Here is a 23,637-nt window from a genome sequence, read left to right as displayed (position 1 = left end):
GCTAGAAACTGTAAAACTCTTCGAGGAAAACATAGGCAGTACAATCTTTGACATAAACCACAGAAAGATCCTCTTTGCCTCACCTCCAAGTGTAATGAAATAAAAACAATAATGAACAATGAGACCTAACTAAACTTTCTGTGATTGTGGTTTTCATTCTGTCTGAACTCTGAGGAATAAGGATAACATGATTATGGAATTTTCCTAATGGGAGAGACTGACTGTGGGGAATATTGGGTCTTGTTCTGATGGGCAGGACCATGTTCAATAAATCTTTAATCCAATTTTCTGTTGATGGGTGTGGCTGTGCTCCCTCCATCTATTTCTGCTTTATTGACTATGCCAAAGCCTTTGACTCTGTGGATCACAAGAAACTGGAAAATTCTGAAAGAGATGGGAATACCAACCACCTGACCTGACTCTTGAGAAACCTGTATGGAGGTCAGGAAGTAACAGTTAGAACTGGACATGGAACAACAAACTGGTTCCAAATAGGAAAAGGAGTATGCCAAGGCTGTATACTGTCACCCTGCTTATTTAACTTATATGCAGCATACATCATGAGAAACGCTGGGCTGGAAGAAACACAAGCTGGAATCAAGATTGCCAGGAGAAATATCAATAACCTCAGATATGTAGATGACACCACCCTTATAGCAGAAAGTGAGGAGGAACTAAAAAGCCTCTTGATGAAAGTAAAAGAGGAGAGTGAAAAAGTTGGCTTAAAACTCAACATTCAGAAAATGAAGATCATGGCATCTGGTCCCATCACTTCATGGGAAATAGATGGGGAAACAGTGGAAACAGTGTCAGACTTTATTTTTGGAGGCTCCAAAATCACTGCAGATGGTGACTGCAGCCCTGAAATTAAAAGATGCTTACTCCTTGGAAGGAAAGTTATGACCAACCTAGATAGCATATTGAAAAGCAGAGACATTACTTTGCCAACAAAGGTCCATCTAGTCAAGGCTATGGTTTTTCCAGTGGTCATGTATGGATGTGAGAGTTGGACTGTGAAGAAAGTTGAGCGCCAGAGAATTGATACTTTTAAACTGTGGTGTTGGAAAAGACTCTTGCGAGTCCCTTGGACTGCAAGGAGATCCAACCAGTCCATTCTGATGGATATCAGCCCTGGGATTTCTTTGGAAGGAATGATGCTAAAGCTGAAAGTCTAGTACTTTGGCCACCTCATGCGAAGAGTTGACTCATTGGAAAAGACTCTGATGCTGGGAGGGATTGGGGGCAGGAGGAGAAGGGGACGACAGAAGATGAGATATCTGGATGGCATTACTGACTCGATGGCTGTGAGTCTGAGTGAACTCTGGGAGTTTGTGATGGACAGGGAGGCCTGGCGTGCTGCGATTCATGGGGTTGCAAAGAGTTGGACACGACTGAGCGACTGAACTGAACTGAACTGAACTGTGTTCCCTCCCTACTGTTTGACCTGAGACCAAACTATGGTGGAGGTAATGAAGAAAATGGCGATCTCCTTCAAAAGGTCTCATTCATGCACTGCCGCACTCAGTGCCCTTGACAGTGCAGCAGGCCACTACCGACCCACGCCTCTGCCAAGGACTCTTGGACACTCACAGACATGTTTGGCTCAGTCTCTTGTGGGGTGACTGCTGCTTTCTCCTGCGTCCTAGTGCACACAAGGTTTTATTTGTGCCTTCCAAGAGTCTGTTTCCCCAATTCTGTGTGAGTTCTGGGGGGGGGTTAGTGGAGACTTCCTCCAAGAGGGCTTCTGCCACACCCAGGTCTGCTGCACCCAAAGCCCCTGCCTCAGCAGCAGGACACTGCTGGCTGCTACCTCCACAGGAGATACTCAAACACTCTAGGGCAGATCTGGCTCAGTCTCTGTGGGGTCTCCTGGTTTGCAGAAGATTTTGATTGAGCCTTCCAAGAATCTCTGGTAGGTAAGGGGTTTGATTCTAAATGCAATTTCTCCCCTCCTACCGTCTTGCTTGGGCTTCTCCTTTGCCCTTTGGCATGGGGTATTTTTTTTTTTTTTTATGAGATCCAACATTCTCTTGTCAGTGGTTGTTCAACAGAGAGTTGTAATTTTGGAGTTCTCACAGAAGATGAGCACACGTTTTTCTACTCTGCCATCATATTGCCTTCCCTTTACACATTTGGGATCATGGAGGATTCTCTCCAGAAGTTGACATGTTTCCAGAATTCAGCAGTGCCTTCCCTTGCACATTACTATTTAAATTTTCACATTCCTAGGAAGTGTTATCATCCAAGTCTTCCAGAGAGATGTCCCAGTGTTGATTCTGTTTGACTGGGGAGAAGGAAAACTGTCAAGAGGTAAATAGGTCAAGAGTGCCACTGAGACTCGGGCCTTGAAGAGACACCATGTGGTGGTTGGTGCCCTCTCCTCTCCGCCGAAGCAGTGTGGGGGCTGGCCTGGTGCAGTGTGCATGCCAGCACCTCCAGAGGCCAACAGGGGCTCAGCTGGTACTGGAGCTGTGCTGCAAGAGGAGCCCATACCTGGCAAGGTCACTTATTTTGGGGAGCTCTAAAATCACTGCAGATAGTGGCTGCAGCCAAGAAATTGAAAGATGTTTGCTCCTTGGAAGAAAAGCTATGACTAACCAGCACAGCATATTAAAAAGCATAGACATTATTTTGCTGACATATGTCTGTTTAGTCAAAGCTATGTTTTTTTCCAGTGGTCATGTGGGGATGTGAGAATTGGACTATTAAGAAAGCTGAAACACTGATGAAAAAAATCAAAGAGGACACCAATAGATGGAGAAATATACCGTGTTCATGGATTGGAAGAACCAATATAGTGAAAATTAGTGTACTACCCAAAGCAATCTATAGATTCAATGCAATCCCTATCAAGCTACCAACGGTATTTTTCACAGAGCTAGAACAAATAACTTCACAATTTGTATGGAAATACAAAAAAACTCCAATAGCCAAAGCAATCTTGAAAAAGAAGAATGGAACTGGAGGAATCACCTGCCTGACTTCTTGCTCTACTACAAAGCCACAGTCATCAACACAGTATGGTACTGGCACAAAGACAGAAATATAGATCAATGGAACAAAGTAGAAAGCCCAAAGATAAATCCACACACCTATGGACACCTTATCTTTGACAAAGGAAGCAAGAATATACAATGGACTAAAGACAATCTCTTTAACAAGTGGTGCTGGGAAAACTGGTCAACCACTTGTAAAAGAATGAAACTAGAACACTTTCTAACACCATACACCAAAATAAACTCAAAATGGATTAAAGATCTAAACATAAGACCAGAAACTATAAAACTCTTAGAGGAGAACATAGGCAAAACACTCTCCGACATACATCACAGCAGGATCCTCTATGACCCACCTCCCAGAATATTGGAAATAAAAGCAAAAATAAACAAATGGGATCTAATTAAAATTAAAAGCTTTTGCACAACAAAAGAAACTAAAAGCAAGGTGAAAAGGCAGCCTTCAGAATGGGAGAAAATAATAGCAAATGAAGCAACTGACAAACAACTAATCTCAAAAATATACAAGCAACTCCTGCAGCTCAATTCCAGAAAAATAAACGACCCAATCAAAAAATGGGCCAAAGAACTAAATAGACATTTATCCAAAGAAGACATACAGAGGGCTAACAAACACATGAAAAGATGCTCAACATCACTCATTATCAGAGAAATGCAAATCAAAACCACTATGAGGTACTATTTCATGCCAGTCAGAATGGCTGTGATCCAAAAGTCTATAAGCAATAAATGCTGGAGATGGTGTGGAGAAAAGGGAACCCTCTTACACTGTTGGTGGGAATGCAAACTAGTACAGCCACTATGGAGAACAGTGTGGAGATTCCTTAAAAAACTGGAAATAGAACTGCCATACGACCCAGCAATCCCACTGCTGGGCATACACACCGAGGAAACCAGAAAGAGACATGTGTACCCCAATGTTCATCGCAGCACTGTTTATAATAGCCAGGACATGGAAGCAACCTAGATGTCCATCAGCAGATGAATGGATAAGAAAGCTATGGTACGTATACACAATGGAGTATTCCTCAGCCATTAAAAAGAATACATTTGAATCAGTTCTAATGAGGTGGACAAAACTGGAGCCTACTATACAGAGTGAAGTAAGCCAGAAAGAAAACCAGTACAGTATACTAATGCATATACATGAAATTTAGAAAGATGGTAACGACAACCCTGTATGCGAGACAGCAAAAGAGACATAGAAGTATAGAACAGTCTTTTGGACTCTGTGGGAGAGGGAGGGGGGATGATTTGGGAGAATGGCATTAAAACATGTACAATATCATATAAGAAACGAATTGCCAGTCCAGGTTCAATGCAGGATACAGCAAGCTTGGGGCTGGTGCACTGGAATGACCCAGAGGGATGGTATGGGGAGGGAGGTGGGAAGGCAGTTCATGATGGGGAACACGTGTACACCCATGGCAGATGCATGTTGATGTATGGCAAAACCAATACAATGTTGTAAAGTAAAATAAATAAAATAAAATAATAATAATAATAAAAGACCAAAAACAACAACAACAACAACTCTACTTCAAAGAATTAACCAGCCTCAAATGTCAATAGTGCCTTTGTTGAGAAACTCTGCTTTAGATAAATGAATGATAGTAAAGAAGAAAAAAAAAAAAAAAAAGCTGAGAAAAGTTCCTTTAAGAGAGTGTCTCTAAAATAGGTTTGCAAACTATGCCCATGGGTCAAATTTGGCCCATTGCCTATCTTCATAAACAAAATTGTACTGGCACACAGTCTTTACCTATTTGTTCATGTATGGTCATCTTGTCTATGGCTGATTTTGCAACAGAGATAAACAGTTGCAACAAAGGCCATCTGACCCACAAACTCAAAAATATTTTCTATCTGGCTTTTTATAGAAAAAAAAATTGCTGACTCCTGCTGTAAAACACCCTTACTGTTCTCCTGCTCCTAAGACTGCAGAATATGTCGTGTACAATTATGCCTTGTACACAGGAAATAAAATATTTTTCCCAACTGGCATGGTATTTATGTTCTAGGACCAAACACTTAGATACAGGATAACTGAATGGCCATCTAGTCTTCTATGGAAAGCAAGAATGAGCTTTGTTGGTGATACAGCATTAAAAAGAGGAATTCGGGGCTTGGAAGGAGTAGGTGATGATGGCAGAGGTGGAGTGGGGTAAGAAAATTCCTCCCTAGAAGTCTTTCCACTCAGCATTTTCTAAAAAGAGTCTGCCATGCCTTTTGATGCAGGCAGATTCTAATTTGTAAGAAAACGTGGTTAGGATCAGTGAGGCAAATGACTATTATGAGGAAAAAAAGCTAATCAATCAAGTCTATGGCAGTCTCACCTAGCTCCTCAACAACATGAACTTGTTTTATTATTGAATCTTCCTTTAAATTTAGCAGATTGCAGGGAAACTCCAGGACATGGTGAGGGACAGGGAGGCCTGGAGTGCTGCAGACCATGGGGTCACAAAGAGTCAGATCCCATGGACACAGCTGGGCAACTGAACAACAACAATAACAAAATGAAAATCATGCAGAAGCTGTGATAGATATGTGACAAAAAAAAAAAAAAAAAAGAAAAGAAAGAAAGCTGAGCGTCAAAGAATTGATGCTTGTGAACTTGTGGTGTTGGAGAAGCCTCTTGAGATTCAAGAGATCAAGCCAGTACATCCTAAAGGAAGTCCCGAACATTCATTGGAAGGACTGATGCTGAAGCTGAACCTCCAATATTTTGGCCCCCTGATAGGAAGAACTGACTAATTGTAAAAGACCCTGATACTATGAAAGATTGAAGGCAGGAGGAGAAGGGGACAACAGAGGATGAAATGGCTGGATGGCATCACCAAATCAATGGACATGAGTTTGAACAATCTCTGGGAGTTGGTGATGGACGGGGAAGCCTGGTGTGCTGCAGTCCATGGGGTCACAAAGAGTCAGGCACGACTGAATTGAACTGAAATAAACTTACAGGTTTTGCATGGCAAAGAAAACAGTACAAAAGATTCAAAGACAACCATAAGAATGGAGAAAATCATTGTAAATGAAGCAACTTGCAAAGGATTAGTATCCAAAATATATAAGTAGCACATGCAGCTCAATATTAGAAAAACAAAGAGTGCAATCCAAAAAACAGCAGAAGAAGTAAACGGACATTTCTCCAAGGAAGACATTAGTTCAGTTCAGTTCAGTCGCTCAGTCATGTCCGACTCTTTGCGACCCCATGAATTGCAGCATGCCAGGCCTCCCTGTCCATCACCAACTCCTGGAGTTCACCCAAACTCATGTGCATCAAGTCGGTGATGCCATCCAGCCATTTCATCTTCTGTTGTCCCATTCTCCTCCTGCCCCCAATCTCTCCCAACATCAGGGTCTTTTCCAATGAGTCAACTCTTCACATGAGGTGGCCAACGTATTAGAGTTTCAGCCTCAGCATCAGTCCTTCCGATGAACATCCAGGACTGGTCTCCTTTAGGATGGACTGTTTTGATCTCCTTGCCATCCAAGGGACTCACAAGAGTTTTCTCCAGCCCCACAGTTCAAAAGCATCAATTCTTCAGCGCTCAGTTTTCTTCACAGTCTAACTCTCACATTCATACATGACCACTGGAAAAACCATAGCCTTGACTAAATGGACCTTTGTTGGCAAAGTAATATCTCTGATTTTTAATATACTGTTTAGGTTGGTCATAACTTTCCTTCCAAGGAAGACATATAGATGGCCAATAAACACATGGAAAGATTTTCAACATCACAAATTGTGGGAGAAATGCAAATCAAAACTACAATAAGGCGTCACCATTCAGAATGGACAAATCTACAAACAATAAATCCTGGAGAGGATGTGGAGAAAAGGGAACACTCCTGCACTGTGCATGGGAATGCAAACTGATACAGCCATTATGGAGAAAAGTATGGATATTCCTTAAAAAACTAGGAGTAATCTATTATATGAACCAGCAATCACATGACTTGGCATATACACTGAGGAAACCCCAATGGCACATGTACCCCGATATTCTTTGCAACACTATTTAAAATAGCCAGGACATGGAAGCAACCGAGATGCATATTGTCAGATGAATGGATAAAGAAGATGTGGTACATATATACAATGGAATATTACTCATACATAAAAAGGAATGGATTTAAGTCAATTGTAGTGAAATGGATGAACCTAGAGCCTGTTATTCAGAGTGAAGTAAGTCGGAAAGAGAAAAATAAATATTGTATAGTAACACATATGGAATCTGGAAAAATTATAGTGACGAAACTATTTACAGGGAAAGATTGGAGACTCAGAATGAGAAAACAGACTTGTGGACCCAGTAGGGGAAGGGGAGGTTGGGTCCAAAAGTTAAAGTAGCATTGACATATATACACTATGATGTGTAAATAAAAAGATGGTGGGAAGTTTCTGTATAATTCAGGGAGGCCAGCCTGGTGCTCTGTGATGATCTAGAGGGAGGACATGTGTGAAGGGGATGGAGGCCTACAAGGGAGAGTATATATGTATAATTATGGCTGATTCATGTTATTCATAGAAACAAGCACGATATTTTAAAGCACACTTCCTCCAATTAAAAAATAAATTTAAAAATTAAAAGCTTTCATCTTCCTTGATATTTCTATTGCTTTATTTTGGTTTTCATTTTATTTATCTTTTCTCTGATTTTTATGCATTTCCTTCTGCTGGCTTTACTGCTTTGCTTTGTCATCTCTTTCTAATTATTTTAAATGTGGTAGGTTAACGTGTTTACTTGGATGTACTTACTTCTTGAGCAAGACCTGTGCACTATGAACATCCCTCTAAGAACTGCTTTTGCTGCATCCCATAGATTTTATAACATATTTTCATTTAGTTCATCTTCAGGTATTTTCTGATTTCTTCTTTGATTTCATTGTTATACACTGGTTTTGTAGTGGCATATTTTTAGTGTCCACATGCTTGTTCTTTCCCAGATTTATTTCTGCTGCTGTTGTTCAGTCATTCAGTCATGTCTGAATCTGTGTGACACCATGGACTGCAGCACACACCAGACTTTCCTGTCCTTCACTATCTCCTGGGGTTTGCTCCAACTCATGTCCGTTGAGTCAGTGATGCCATCCAACCATCTCATCCTCTGTTGTCCCATTCTCCTTCTGCTCTCAATCTTTCCTGGCATCAAAGTCTTTTCCAGTGAGTTGGCTCTTCACATCAGATGGCCAAAGCATTGAAGCTTCAGCTTTAGCATCAGTCCTTCCAATGAATATTCAGGATTGATTTCCTTTAGAATTGACTGGTTTGATCTCCTTGCTATCCAAGGGACTCTCAAGAGTCTTCTCCAGCACCACAGTTTGAAAATATCAGTTCTTCAGGGGTCAGCCTTCTTTATTGTCCAATTCTCACATTCATACATGACTACTGAAAAAAAAAAAACCATATATTTAACTATACAGATTTTATGGGCAAAGTGATGTCTCTGCTTTTTAATATGCTGTCTAGGTTTTTCATAGTTTTTCTTCCAAGGAGCAAGCATCTTTTAATTTGACGACTGCAGTCACCATCCACAGTGATTTTTGAGCCCAAGAATATAAAGTGTTCTCATTTCATTTTGTTGTAGTCAGAACTTCTGCTTGATATAACTTCTACCCTCATGAGTTTGTAGAGGCTTGTTTTGTGACCCATTATGCTCTCTATTCTGGAGAAAGTTCCATGTGCACTTGAGAAGAATGTGTGTTCTTCTTTTTATGGATGGTGTGTCTTGACTTATATCAATTAAGCCCATCTGCTCTAATATGTCATTTAGGACTTCTGTTGTCTTACAAAATTTCTACCTGGATGGTATGTCCACGGATGTTAATGGGGTACTAAAACCTCCTACTATTATTATCTTATTGTAAATTCCTCTCTTTATGTTTGTTAGCATGTGATTTATGTATTTAGGTGCTTTTGTATTGGATTTTGTATGTTAACAAGTGTAATATCCTCTTTTTTTCTTATTGATCCTTTCAACATTATATAATATCCTTCTTTGTCTTTCATTATATCATTTGCTTTAAAGTTTATTTTATCTGATAAGAATATTGCTATCTCACTTTCTTATTTTAATTTGGATCATATATCATTTTCCATCCCCTCACTTTAAGTCTGTGTGTTTTTCATTCTTAAACAAATCTCTTGTAGGCATATTATTGGATCTTGCTTCCTTATCCAATTAGCCACCCTATATCCACTCCAATATTCTTGCCTGGAGAATCCCCTGGACAGAAGAGCCTGGCAAGGTACAGTACATAGGGTTGTAAAGAGTCAGACATGACTGAAGCAATTTAGCATGCACATACATCTTTTGATGTAGCATTTAGTTCATTGACATTTAAGGTGATTACTGATAAGTATGTGGAGAAGGCAATGGCACCCCACTCCAGTACTCTTGCCTGGAAAATCCCATGGACGGAGGAACCTGGCAGGCTTCAGTCCACGGGGTCTCTAAGAGTCAGGCACGACTGAACTACTTCACTTTCACTTTTCACTTTCATGTATTGGAGAAGGAAATTGCAACCCACTCCAGTATTCTTGCCTGGAGAATCCCAGGGACGGTGGAGCCTGGTGGGCTGCACTCTCTGGGGTCAGACAGAGTCGGACATGACTGAAGCGACTTAGAAGCAGCAGCAGCAACTGATAGGTATGAACTTATTTCCATTTTGGTACTTGCTTTCTGATTTGTTTTTGCAGTTCTTTTCTATTCTTATTTTAGGTTCTTCCTTTGTGGTTTGATAATTTTCCTGAATGGAATACTTGTGACCCTTTCTCTCTTGTTTCTGTTTATCTGTTGTAGGTTTTTGATTTGTAGTTACTATGGAGTTTATGTATGTTTACCTGTAGGTATGTCTACTTGTTTTAAACTAATAATCAACATCAATCATGTTCTCAACGACCTCCTTATTTTTTACTCCTATCCACAACATTTTGTGTTTTTCATGTTCTAGTTTTATACCTTCATGCTTATGCTTTTACTGTTTCCTGTAGATATAATCTCTCCTACAATTTTTGTTGTTTTTAATCTATTTACTCACTTTTTAAAGTGAACTTCAGCCTTACTATATATTTGACTTTCCTATTGGGATTTTCCCTTTCTATACATTCTAGTTTATTTTCAACTTAGAGAAGACTCTTCAACATTTCTTTTAGGGAAGGTTTATTATTGATGAATTATTTTAATTTATGTTTGTCTGAGAAATTGTTTATCTCTCCTTTTTTCCTAAATGATAATTTTGTTGCGTAGAATATCCTAGGTTCAGGGTTTTCCCTTTCAGGACTTTGAATATATCATGACATGTCCTTCTATCCTATTAAGTTTCTGTAGAGAAATCAGCTGATAGAATTATAGAGAACCCCTTGAATATGACTCTTTGCATTTCTCTTGCTGCATTTAGAGTATACTCTTTCACCTCAGTTCAGTTCAGTTCAGTCGCTCAGTCATGTCTGACTCTTTTCGACCCCATGAATCGCAGGACGCCAGGCCTCCCTGTCCATCACCAATTCCCAGAGTTCACTCAGACTCACGTCTATCAAGTCAGTGGTGCCATCCAGCCATCTCATCCTCCGTTGTCCCCTTCTCCTCCTGCCCCCAATCCCTCCCAGCATCAGAGTCTTTTCCAGTGAGTCAACTCTTTGCACGAGGTGGCCAAAATACTGGAGTTTCAGCTTTAGCATCATTCCTTCCAAAGAAATCCCAGGGCTGATCTTCAGAATGGACTGATTGGATCTCCTTGCAGTCCAAGGGACTCTCAAGAGTCTTCTCCAACACCACACTTCAAAAGCATCAATTCTTCGGCGCTCAGCTTTCTCCACAGTCCAACTCTCACATCAATACATGACCACTGGAAAAACCATAGCGTTGATTCGACAGACCTTTGTTGGCAAAGTAATGTCTCTGCTTTTCAATATGCTATCTAGGTTGGTCATAACTTTCCTTCCAAGGAGTAAGCGTCTTTTAATTCCATGGCTGTATACTCTTCATCTTCAATTTTTGCCATTTTAAGTATAATATATCTTGCCATGGGTCTGTTTGGGTTAATTTGTTTGGGACCTTCTGCGTTCCCTATTCCTGGATATCTATTTCCTCAGGACTTTGGTTTGGGAAGGTTTCAGCCATGATTTCATCAAATACATCTTTAATTTCCTTCTCTCTCTCTTCTTCTGGAACATTTTACATGATCGCATAGATCTTGTATCTTGCTTTCAGGTTTATTTTTGTGTGTGTGTGTCTGCTCTTTTGATTGCATGATTTTAATTTTTCTCTTTCTGATCACTTACTCCTTCTTTTGTGTATTTTAATCAGCTATTCAATGTTTCTAGGTCACCTTTTGTCTCAGAAATTGAATTATCTATTTTTGATTCAGTCATCTTTATAGTTAAGAATATCTTGTTACAATTATCTGTGTTTATATTAGTAATCTTCCTAATTCAGTTAACATTTTTATTACCTCTTTTTGAAACCCAATGTCTCATAGACTGACAATATCTGTTTCATAATTTAGTCTCAGGTTTTTTTCTCTTACTCTTTTAGTTGGGATTCATTCTGCCTTTTTATTTTACTCAACTTTTTTGTCTTGAATTTAGGTGAGAAGTTTGTCTATTGTAGTCTTGAAGGTGTGCATTTATCTGGGAGTGTCCTTATGTCTACTGCATGTGTCCAGTATCTTTATGGCAAAACTGATTTTGATGTGGACTCCAGCTATGCCTTTCCTCAGGATATGTTAGCCACTATCACCTTGACAGTGAGTGTAGCTGGTGTTGAAGGGTGCAATGTCTGTGCAGAGGCAGGGCAGGACTTCCTCTTTACTCCATAGATGTTGCCAACCTCTCAGGGTTGGGTTCTGCTCCCTACTTACTGTAGCAGAAACACTGAGGGTCATGCTTGAGCTGACTCTGTCCCTTCTGAGTGTGTTTTCTGCCTCAAAGAGTGGAGTGCTGATGTAAGTGTGGCTTGTGCACTCACAGAGACCTGATGCATTGCCTGTATAAGTGTTTGTATCTCCACTCCAAGATGGAGTTCAAAGTTGTATCATTCCCCCTGTTCTGGTCATCTCTGATCTAGTGCAAGCTTGTGGCATGGTGTGTGTAGGATTGCAGCATTTGCTAGGCTGGGGCTGGGATTCAGGACATTGTGGTTCAAGTAATTGAAGTGGCTACAGTGCTGTCTGAGATCTGGGCTGCTTCTGTGGTGTTGATGGAGTCAGTACCGACATTGGCTGCTGTCACCCCACCTGAACAACATCCCAGGACTCTAGCCGTCCCTCTGTCCCTAGATCACATCTTTTCCCAGGATCTGTCTTCCTTAGACCCATCACCAACCTGTGGCTTGTGGGTGGGTGGGGCCAGAACGTTTTTTTCAAATGGAAGCTGTGAGAAAGGTGTGGAGGTCATTAGTGATTCTTGAGGTACCACTTGAGTAAGTGCCAACAATAGTCACCACTGATCCATTTGATCATACATCAGGTCTCTGGACTGTCTATGTGTAGCTAGGCCAAATGCTTTTCCAGGGCCTGTGTAGCATGGGTCCCATGCCAAGCTGCAGTGTAGAATAAGCAGGCCTGAGTTGTCCATTCCTCTTAGATTGGAGAGTGAGGTGAGGTGTCAGTCACTAGTACAAAGTTGTCTCCACCCTGTTTATTGTCAAGCCAGCACCCTCATATTATGGAAGTGGAATTTAGCCTTCTCCATCACTTATATCTGTTCAAGCAATTCTTCTAGCAGCTAAGGGGTTTGTATCCTTTGCATAGTACCACAGGTCTGGGCCATGTAGTCTTTGGCTCAACCTGGTCACTCTCTAATGATCTGCCTTTGCATACTTTCTCTTCCTTTCAGATCCTTTCCAAGAGCAGAAATCCCAATCCTATGTCCTTTTTCCTTCCTACCTAGTTACATGGAAATCTTTCTTGAAGCTTTGGTTGTGTAGGAGTTTTGCCATTTTCATCTTTTTTCACATGACAATTGTTCCACATGTAGATGTAATTTTGATGTGTTCATGGGAGGGAGGTGCAGTTCATACTCTCCCACTTCACCATCTTGATATGTCATCCTCTTCTTATTTCTATTATACATAGTAATTTTTACCTCTTAATCTCCTACCTCTATCTTGAGCCTCATCTATACTTCTTCCCTTTGGGAACCACACGTTTCTTCTCTATGTCTAGGAGTTTCTGCTCTTATGAAGTAGCTTGTTTTATTTTTAAGATTTCACATATAAGTGATAACATACAGTATTTGTCATTTTCTGATTCATTTCACTAACTACAATAAACTTCAGATCCATTCATGCTGTAGCAAATGGAAAAATTTCATTCTTTTTATTGCTGAGTCATATGTGTGTGTGTATATACATATATATACACACATATATGTATATATAAATATACATATATATGTGTGTGTGTGTATATGTATATGTATGTATGTATGTATATGTATATATATATGGCTTCCCAGGTGGTGCTAGTGGTAAAGAACTCACCTGCCAATACAGGAGACTTATGAGACACTGGTTTGATCCCTGAATCAAGAAGATTCCCTGTAGGAGGGCATAGTGACCTACTCCAGTATTCTTGCCTGGAGAGTCTGATGGATAGAGAAGCCTGTGGGCTACAATACATAGAGCCACAAAGAGTCAGAAATGTCTGAAACAACTTAACACACATGAACAGATGCATGTACCATAGCTTCTTTATCCAGTTACCTGACATGTGCTGTTTTCATATCTTGGCTGTTAGAAACAATACTGCTATAAACATTGAGGTGCATGTACCTTTTAAAATTATGAATAGTTTTTTTTTTTTTTTTTTCCTTCAGGTAAATACCTAGGAGTGGAATTGCTAGACCATATGGCATTTCTGGACACTCACAGAAAAGTCTGGGTAAGTCCCTTGTGGGGTCATTGCTCCTTTCTCCTGGGTTCTAGTGCACACAAGGTTTTGTCTGTGCCTTCCAAGAGCTTATTTGCCCAGTCCTGTGTAAGTTATATAACCAAATACCACTGGCCTCCAAAATCAAATTCCCTGGGGATTCTCAATCCTTTTGTCAGATCCCCAGGTTGGGAAATCTGTTGTGGGTCTTAGAATGTTAATAACAGTGTGAGAAACTATTTCATTTAATCATTCTGCAGTTTGTGGGTTGTGTGCTTGGAGGCTTTATAGTGGGATTAATGACAACCTCCTCCAAGAGGGCTTATGCCACATACTGTGTGAGCCAGGTCTACTGTACCCATAGCCCCTGCCCCTGTGACAGGCCACTGCTGACCCATACCTCTGCAGGAGACACTCAAAGGCAGGTCTGGCTCAGTCTCTGTGGGGTCTCTGGGTTCTGGTGCATATAATGTTTTGTCTGAGCCCTCTGAGCATCTCTGGCTGGTATGGGGCTCGATTCTAAACAGGATTTTGGCCCTCCTACTGTCTTTCTTGGGCTTCTCCTTTGCCCTTGGACATGGGGTACCTTTTTTTGATGGGATCAAACATTTGCCAGTTGATGGATGTTCAGCAACAAGTTGTAATTTTAGAGTTCTCGAAGGAGAAGATGAGTGCACGTCCTTCAACTCCACCATCTTGTGTGGTCTTGCAGTCCATAAGGAATTGTATGTCTTCATACAACTGTTCAACTTCAGCATCTTCAGCATTCTGTTAGGGGCATAGACTTGGATTACTGTGATATTGAATCGTTTGCTTTGGAAACGAACTGAGATCATTTTATCATTTTTGAGAGTGCATATAAGTACTGTTTTTCAGATTCTTTTGTTGACTATGAGAGCTACTCCATTTCTTCTAAAGGATTCTTGCCCACAGTAGTAGATATAATGATCATCCAAATTAAATTCACCCATCCTGGTCCATTTTAGTTCACTGATTCTTAAAATTTTGAGGTTCACTTTTGCCATCTCCTGTTTGACCACTTTCAATTTACCTTGATTCACAGACCTAACACTCCAGGTTCCTATACAGCATTGTTCTTTGAAGCATTGTTCTTTTCAGCATTGGACTCTACTTCCATCACCAGTGACATGAACAACTGAACATTGTTTATGCTTTGGTTTCATCTCTTCTTTCTTTCTGGAGTTATTACTCAACTCTTCTCCAGTAGCATATTGGGCACCTATTGAGCTGGGGAGTTCATCATTCAGTGTCATATCTTTTTTACTCTTCATACTGTTCATGGGGTTCTCAAGGCAAGAATACTGAAGTGATTTGCCACTGTCCAGTGGACCATGTTTTGTCAGAACTCTCCACCATGACCTGTCCATCTTGGGTGGCCCTATACAGCATGGCTCATAGTTTCATTGAGTTAGACAAAGCTGTGGTCCATCTGATCAATTTGATTAGTTTATTATGATTGTGGTTTTCACTCTGTCTCCCCTCTGAAGGTTAAGGATAAGAGGCTTATGGAAGCTTCCTGATGGGAGAGACTGACTGTGGGGGAAACTGGGTCTTTTTCCAATGGGCGGGGCCATGCTCAGTAAGTCATTAATTGATTTTTAAATGATGGGTGGGGCTGTTCTCCCTCCCTCCTGTTTGACTTGAGACCAAAGTATAATGGAGGTAATGGAGATAATGGCAGCATCTTTGAAAAGGTCCCATGCAGGAATTGCTGCACACAGTACCCCTGATCCTGCAACAGGCCACCACCAAAGCATGCCTCCGCTGGAGACAACTGGACATTCACAGACAAGTCTGTAAGAGTAGGAAGTCAAGAGATACATTGAGTAACAGGGAGATATGTCTTGGAGTACAAAATGAAACAGGACAAAGGCTAACAGAGTTTTTCCAAGAGAACACAATGGTCATAGCAAACACCCTCTTCCAACAACACAAGAGAAGACACTACACATAGACATCACAAGATACTCAATACTGAAATCATATTGATTATATTCTTTGCAGCTAAAGATGAAGAAGCTCTATAGAGTCACCAAAAACAAGACTGGGAGCTGACTGTAACTCAGATGACAAACTCTTTATTGCAAAATTCAGAGTTAACTTGAAGAAAGTAGGGAAAACCACTAAACCAATCAGGTATGACCTAAATTAAATCCTTAATGATTATACAGTGGAAGTGACAAATAGATTCAAGGGATTAGCCCTGATAGAGTACCTGGAGAACTACGCACAGAGGTTCATGTGATTGTACAAGAGGCAGTGATCAAGACCATCCCCAAGAAAAAGAAATGCAAAAAGATCAAATGGTTGTTTGAGGAGGTCTTACAAATAGCTGAGAAAAGAAGAGAAACTAAAGGCAAAGGAGAAAAGGAAAGATATACCCATTTAAATGCAGAGTTCCAAAGAACAGCAAGGAGAGATAAGAAAGCTTCCCTCAGTGATCAATGCAAAGAAATAGAGGAAAACAATAGAATGGGAAAAACTAGAGATCTCAAAATAAGTCAGAAAGAAAAACACCAATACAGTATATTAATGCAGATATATGCAATTTAGAAAGATGATAATGATGCCCCTATATGCGAGACAACAAAAGAGACACAGATGTAAAGAAGAGACTTTGAGTCTCTGTGGGAGAAGGCAAGGGTGGGATGATTTGAGAGAATAGCATTGAACTATATATATTACTATGTGTGAAATAGATCGCCAGTCCACGTTTGATGCATGAGACAGGGCGCTCAGGGACGGTGTATTGGGATGACCCTGAGAGATGGGATGAGGAGGGAGGTGGGAGGGGGATTCAGGATGGGGGACACATGTACACTTGTGGCTGATTCATGTCAATGTATGGCAAAAAACACTACAATACTGTAAAGTAATTAACCTCCAATTAAAATAAATAAATTAAAAAAAAAGAAAATTAAAGATACCAAAAGAACATTTCATGCAAGTTCAGTTCAGCCACTCAGTCATGTCCGACTCGTTGTGACCACATGAACCACAGCACGCCAGGCCTCCCTGTCCATCACCAGAAGAGGTATGGACCTAATAAAAACAGGTTAGATTAAGAATTCTTAATCTAACCTGTTTCTATTAGGTCCATACCTCTTCTGTCATTTATTGTGCCTATCTTTGCATGAAATGGGTTGGATGACATCACCAACTCAATGGACATGGGTTTGAGTGAACTCCGGGAGTTGGTGATGGACAGGGAGGCCTGGCGTGCTGCGGTTCATGTGGTCACAACGAGTTGGACATGACTGATATATATATATAGAACTATACCAAAAAGATCTTCATGACCCAGATAACCACGATGGAGTGATCACACACCTGACATCCTGGAAAGTGAAGTCAAGTGGGCCTTAGGAAGCATCACTATGAACAAAGCTAGTGGAGGTGATGGAATTCCAGTTAAGCTATTTCAAATCCTACAAGATGATGCTGTGAAAGTGTTGCACTCAATATGCCAGTAAATTTGGAAACTCAGCAGTGGCCACAGGACTGGAAAAGGTCAGTTTTAATTCCAATCCAAAAGAAAGGCAATGCCAAAGAATGTTCAAACTATGACACAATTGCACTCCTCTCACAGATTACCAAAGTAATGCTCAAAATTATCCAAGCCAGACCTCAACAGTATGTGAACCAAGAACTTCCAGATATTCAAGCTAAATTTAGAAAAGGGATAAGAACCAGAGATGAAATTGTCACCATCCGTTGGATCATTGAAAAAGCAAGAGAACTCCAGAAGAACATACTTTTGCTTTGTTGACTATGACAAATCCTATGACTGTGTGGATGACAACAAACTGTGGAAAATTCCTACAGAGATAGGAATACCAGACCACTTTACTGGCCTCCTGAGAAATCCGTATGCAGGTCAAGACGAAACAGAACCAGACATGTAAAAACAGACAGGTTCCAAATTGGGAAAGGAGTACATCAAGGATGATATTTTCACACTGCCTATTTAAATTATATGCAGAGTACATCATGCTAAATGCTGGGCTGGATGAAGCACAAGCTTTAATCAAGATGACCAAGAGAAATATCAATAACCTCATATATGCAGATGACACCACCCTTATGGGAGAAAAGGAAGTGGAACTAAAGAGCCTCTTGATGAAAGTGAAAGATGAGAGTGAAAAAGTTGGCTTAAAGCTCAACATTCAAAAAAATCAAATCATGGCATACATTCCCATCACTTCATGGCAAATAGATGGGGGAAACAATGGAAATAGTGACAGACTTTATTTTGGGGGAGGCTATAAAATCACTGCAGATGGTGACTGCAGCCAGGAAATTAAAAGATGCTTGCTCATTGGAAGAAAAGCTATGAGCAACCTAGACAGCATATTAAAAAGCAGAGACATTACTTTACTGACAAAGACCCATCTAGTCAAAGCTATGGTTTTTCCAGTAGTCATGTATGGATGTGAGAGTTGGACTATAAAGAAAGCTGAGCAGTGAAGAATTGGTGCTTTTGAACTGTAGTGTTGGAGAAGACTCTTGCAAGTCCCTTGGACTCCAAGGAGATCAAGCCAGTCAATCCTAAAGGAAATCAGTCCTGAATATTCATTGGAAAGACTGATGCTGAACCTGAAACTCCAAAACCTTGGCCACCTCATGCAAAGAACTCACTCATTGGAAAATACCCTGATGCTGGGAAAGATTGAAGGGAGGAGGAAAGGCGACAACAGAAGATGAGATAGTTGGATGGCATCACCAACTTGATGGACATGAGTTTGAGCAAGCTCCGGGTGTTGGTGTCGGACAGAAAAGCCTGGTATGCTGCAGTCCATGGCATCACAAAGAGTCGGGAACCACTGAGTGACTAAACTGACCTGATGGTATTTGTGTTTGTAGTTTTTTCTGACGAAGCTCCATGCTGTCTTACCTAATGGGTACTCCATTAGGGTACCACTAGGTGCTAGGGTTTCCTTTTCTCCACATCCTTGTCAACATTTGTTAATTGTGGCCTTTACCTGGTCCTTGTTTTTTCTTTGATCTTTATTATTTCCTTACCTCTGCTGACTTCGGCTTTTTGTTGTTGTTGTTATTACTATTATTATTATTTTCTTAATTCTTATGCTCCTTCTTCATTTCTTAATTTCTTTTATTAGAGCTGTTACTAATTTAACTAGGAATTCATGCATACTCTAAATACACAAAGCATGAACTTTATCATGTTTGGAAATCTTTGTAATTCCTGTATCTGAAAATCTGCTTCCTTCTTCAGTTTCAGGAAGTTTCATGCATAACTTCATCAAATAAACTTCTACCTCTTTTTCTCTTCTTTTAGGACCCCTGTAGTGAGAATGTTAATAAGCTTGGTATACTGTTAGAGGTCTTTTAATCTATCATTTTTTTTTCTTTTTTATGTTCTGATTATGTGTTTTCAATTATTGTATCTTCCAGATTACTTATACAATCTGTATAAATGAACTTATGTGTCACCTAGACTGCTAATTCATTACAGTGTGTTTCTCATTTAAGTTATTCTTCACTTCTGACTGGTTTTTTAATATATATTTTCTAGATTCTTCTTAAAATTCTCATTGAGTTCATCTATTTTTTCCCCAAGTTCAGTTAGTATATGTATTACTAATGCTTTGAACTCTATCAGGTAAACTATCTCTGTTTCACTAGTGTTTTTTGTTTTTTTTTTTTCCCCCCCTTGTTCATCTTTTTTTTTTTTTTTTTTGCCACACTTCATGGTTTGTGGGATCTCTCCTGACCAGGAATAAACTTGATCCATGGCAGTGAAAATGCTGAATGCTAACTACTAGCCCATCAGGGTACCCCAGGCAAGGGCACTTCTTCCCAATTTGGCAGTAGTGCTGGAGTAAGAGGGGCTCAAGTGCAAATCTGTTCTGAATTAGAGTACATTCTTGGATAGTTCCAGCAAGCCATTTAGAACCCTAGGTAATTTACAATCTCCTGACTCTGTGTGCTCACTAGCAACAACTGCCTTCATCCCATTTAGAGGTAGGGCTGTGTCTGAGCTTGCTCTGCTTCCTCCTATCACTTTCACCTCTCCTCAGCAATGGCACATTCACCACAGTAGAGGGCATAACCAAAAGAAAAGGGACTGGAGGACATGCCCAGTGCAGGTCAAGAGCTGGAATGGCCCCAGCAGGCTAGTCAGTCTCAGGTAGCTCCTTATCTGCTGATTCCGAATGCTTACTGGCAATGGCTGCCATTCCCCTGTTCAGAGGCAGGGCCAAGTCTGAGCCAGCTTTGTTCCCCTCAGTGCAAAATCTCCTGGGCAATGGCAGCCTTTGCCCTACTAGAGAGCTGAACTGGAGCAAGAGGGTCTGGATCAGGCACTTGGTATGGGTTAGGGTGTATGCTGGAATGGTCCTGTGAAACCAGCCACAGGGCCAGGCCATTTTAAATCTGCTTCCCCTACTTTATTCTTGGGTATGTTCTGCTTCTGTATGTTCTGTTCATGAGCAGACTCTCAGTTTTTCACAGCCATTTAGTAAGTCCTACTGGTTTGCAAACCAGCTAAGGGGACTGGTCTGCCCAGTGTCAGACCCCAAGGCTGTGAAGCCCATTATGTGTCTCAAACCTCTAACTCCCCAGGGAGCATTCCTAAGCCTGAGATACCCCCCTTCTCTTCTATATTCCCTGCTAGGGGCACAGGTCCTAACTTGATCATCTTTCACTTTCCTACCTGAGTCCTTGTGAATCTTTCTTTACGGAGCTGGTTATAGAACAACTTTTCTGACAGCCTCCAGCTTGTTTTGAGCGAGAATTTCCCCATATTTAGATGTTTTTTTGATGCGTTTGGGGAGAGGTGAGCTCAGCATCCTCCTACTCCATCATCTTGATCTCCATTTGGAAAGTGGATCCTTTAGCACCTCTTTCAGAGGTGTTGACTGATAGTCTCTTTACTGTGTGTGCCTCCAATGTTCCTGCTGCCTTGCTGTTTCCAGTGTCACTGCTTTTATTGTTGAATTTTCTGCCTGGGGCACAAGGATGGCAAATGTTCTGCATTCAGGATGTCCTGTCTCACAACTCCAGAGCTTCAGGGTGAGGGGGATGATTGAGAGAGAGCCAGAATCATGGTTGTCTTTGCCATGTCTTGCATCATCAGGTTTATAGGTGCCACTGCTGTGATGGGGATAGGGGAGTAGATTCATGGGCACCTCTTTATCTAGATAGACAGGACTGCATGCCCAACTGCTGCTGCTGTCCAGTTCTTTGTGGCCACAGGTTATGCTGCAGCTGGGAGATGGGAGGTGTGTTTGCCACTCTGTCTATCCTGTGCTGTTACTGGACTCTCTGGGGCTGTGGGCTCAGCTATCACAGCCAAGGATCCAAGATCACAGGTACTACCTCTGCTATCTCCCGTGGTTCCACCTCCTGTATGTGTTCCTGTACTGCTGCTGCTGCTAAGTCACATCAGTCGTGTCTGACTCTGTGCGACCCCATAGATGACAGCCCACCAGACTCCCCCGTCCCAGGGATTCTCCAGGCAAGAACACTGGAGTGGGTTGCCATTTCCTTCCCCAATGCATGAAGGTGAAAAGTGAAAGTGAAGTCGCTCAGTCATGTCCAACTCTTTGCAACCCCATGAACTGCAGCCTGCCAGGCTCCTCTGTCCATGGGATTTTCCAGGCAAGAATACTGGAGTGGTGTTCTGTACACCCACCTTTAAATGCACAGTTGTGGGAAATTCCCCAGATTCCTTGTGTATAAGGCAGAGACATCTTTGTTAGTTGTAGATTGAGGGGCAGGAAAATGGAGTGTCTCATGCTTCCACGATGCCAATGCCATTCTTTTTTTAAATTATCTTCATCTTTAGTCAATAATGGCTTCCCTTGTGACTCAGCTGGTAAAGAATCCACCAGCAATGCAAGATACCAGCAATGCAGGGGTTGGGAAGAACCCCTGGAGAAGCAAAAGGCTACCCACTCTGGTATTCTGGCCTGGAGAATTCCGTGGACTGTATAGTCCATGGGATCACAAAGAGTCGGACACAACTAAGCAACTTTCACTTTAGTCAATAATGCCTTTATGCTATTTGGAAATAGCTATATTTTCAAGTCTTAATTTTAACTTTGTTAGGAAGAGGTGGAAAAGTATTTAGTCCATAATTAATTTTCACCATGACTGAGGCAACACCCTTTTGACTTTTCCAAAGATTGTGCTGTATGCACAAGGAATTCCACTCTAGCTGGGAAAGAATGGACACTTCCATGAACTGTGTATTTAAAATACCTAGACAGCATATTAAAAAGTGGAGACATTACTTTGCCTACAAAGTTCCATATTTGTCAAAGCTATGTTTTTTCCAGTTGTCCTGTACAGATGTGAGAGCTGGATAATAAGAAAGGCTGAGAGCCAAAATTTATGTCTTCTAACGGTGGTGCTGGAGAAGACTCTTGAGAGTCCCTTGGACTGCAAGATTAAGCCAGTAAACCCTAAAGGAAATCAACTCTGAATATTCATTGGAAGGACTGATGCTGAAACTGAAGCTCCAAAACTTTGGCCACCTAATGCAAAAAGCCAACTCAGTGGAAAAGACCCTGATGCTGGGAAATATTGAAGGCAGGAGGACAAGGGGACGACAGAAGATGGATGACATCGAAGGGGACGACAGAGGACAGAGATTTGATGGCATCACTGAATCAAAGGACATGAGTTTGAGCAAACCCTGGGAGATGGTGAAGGATAGGCAAGCCTGGTATGCTTCAGTCTATGAGATCATGAAGAGACGTGACTGAGAGACTAAACAACAACAATGTGATCTGTGTAAACTACAATCCCAATTTTATCCTTTTAGCTAGTTCTTTTCATAATCTTGCATAGTTTTCTCTCTCTCTTGCACTGATCAGTACTCAGCTAAACACTTAACATGAAACTTCTTCAGATCCTTGTAGTTTTTTAGAAATTCAACTTATGTTACCTATTCTCCATTTCCAACAGAACCCACAAAATCAATGATGCTACAGCTGCAAGAGCTTTTAAAGGCCACCTCATTCAGCATTAATATTTTTCAGATAGGAAAAATGAGTCACTGAGATATTAGACTCAAGTATTTTTTAGTCTCTGGCAGACTTAGAACTAAGTCTTTTGTAAGTCTATTGTAAGATTTTGTAAATCTTAGTACAGTGTTGCATTAACTAATTTCTGCCATGCTTCATTCAAGATATCTCTAAAATTTGTCTTTTTTCACATTCAAATTGAAAACTTTCTTTAAAGTCAAATCAAATGTGTATTTGAAAGCAGAGACAGTCAAGATTTCACAAAGGAAGTTCTACTGAATAGCTTTTGCAGGATGGGTAAAAAGTCATGCAGGCAGATGTATAGAAGAGTATGGGTGAATCCTCATAGCGGCAACTACTCACAATCATTGTGGATTGAAACTCTATGGTGAATTCTGGGAAACTATAAACCCCATGATATGGACAGAGGAATGACTATGATAAAAGTTCAACTTTTATTCTGTAGGAAATGATTCACTGAATCATGAAAATAAATCAGATTTTATTTTAGATACATCACTCTGGAATCAGTATGAAGGAAAGATTAAAGAATATGGAAAAGCTGTGGAAAGTTTAGATCCAGAATAGATAGATGACTATTCTAATCATCCAAGCAAGAATTACAAAGAACCCAAATTAAAGGAATTTAAAAAAAAATGTCAATGGGAAGTTTAAAAAAAGAGATGGATACTTGTATCTATATATCTCTCTATATATCTTGAATAGTACAT

At 40.7% G+C, this 23,637-nt stretch overlaps 1 protein-coding gene and 1 pseudogene across 1 annotated transcript in view; one reads left to right on the top strand and one right to left on the bottom strand.

Moving 5' to 3' along the window:
• ZC3H12B (zinc finger CCCH-type containing 12B) overlaps positions 1-23,637 on the bottom strand; it is a 602,110-nt gene that overhangs the window by 323,368 nt on the left and 255,105 nt on the right. The gene's annotated exons all lie outside the window — the stretch shown is intronic.
• LOC113888034 overlaps positions 1-23,637 on the top strand; it is a 68,189-nt pseudogene that overhangs the window by 14,649 nt on the left and 29,903 nt on the right.

Source organism: Bos indicus x Bos taurus, chromosome X (genome assembly GCF_003369695.1).
Source record: "Bos indicus x Bos taurus breed Angus x Brahman F1 hybrid chromosome X, Bos_hybrid_MaternalHap_v2.0, whole genome shotgun sequence".
NCBI classification, from domain to species: Eukaryota; Metazoa; Chordata; class Mammalia; order Artiodactyla; family Bovidae; genus Bos; species Bos indicus x Bos taurus.
This window is presented reverse-complemented; position numbering and strand designations above follow the sequence as displayed.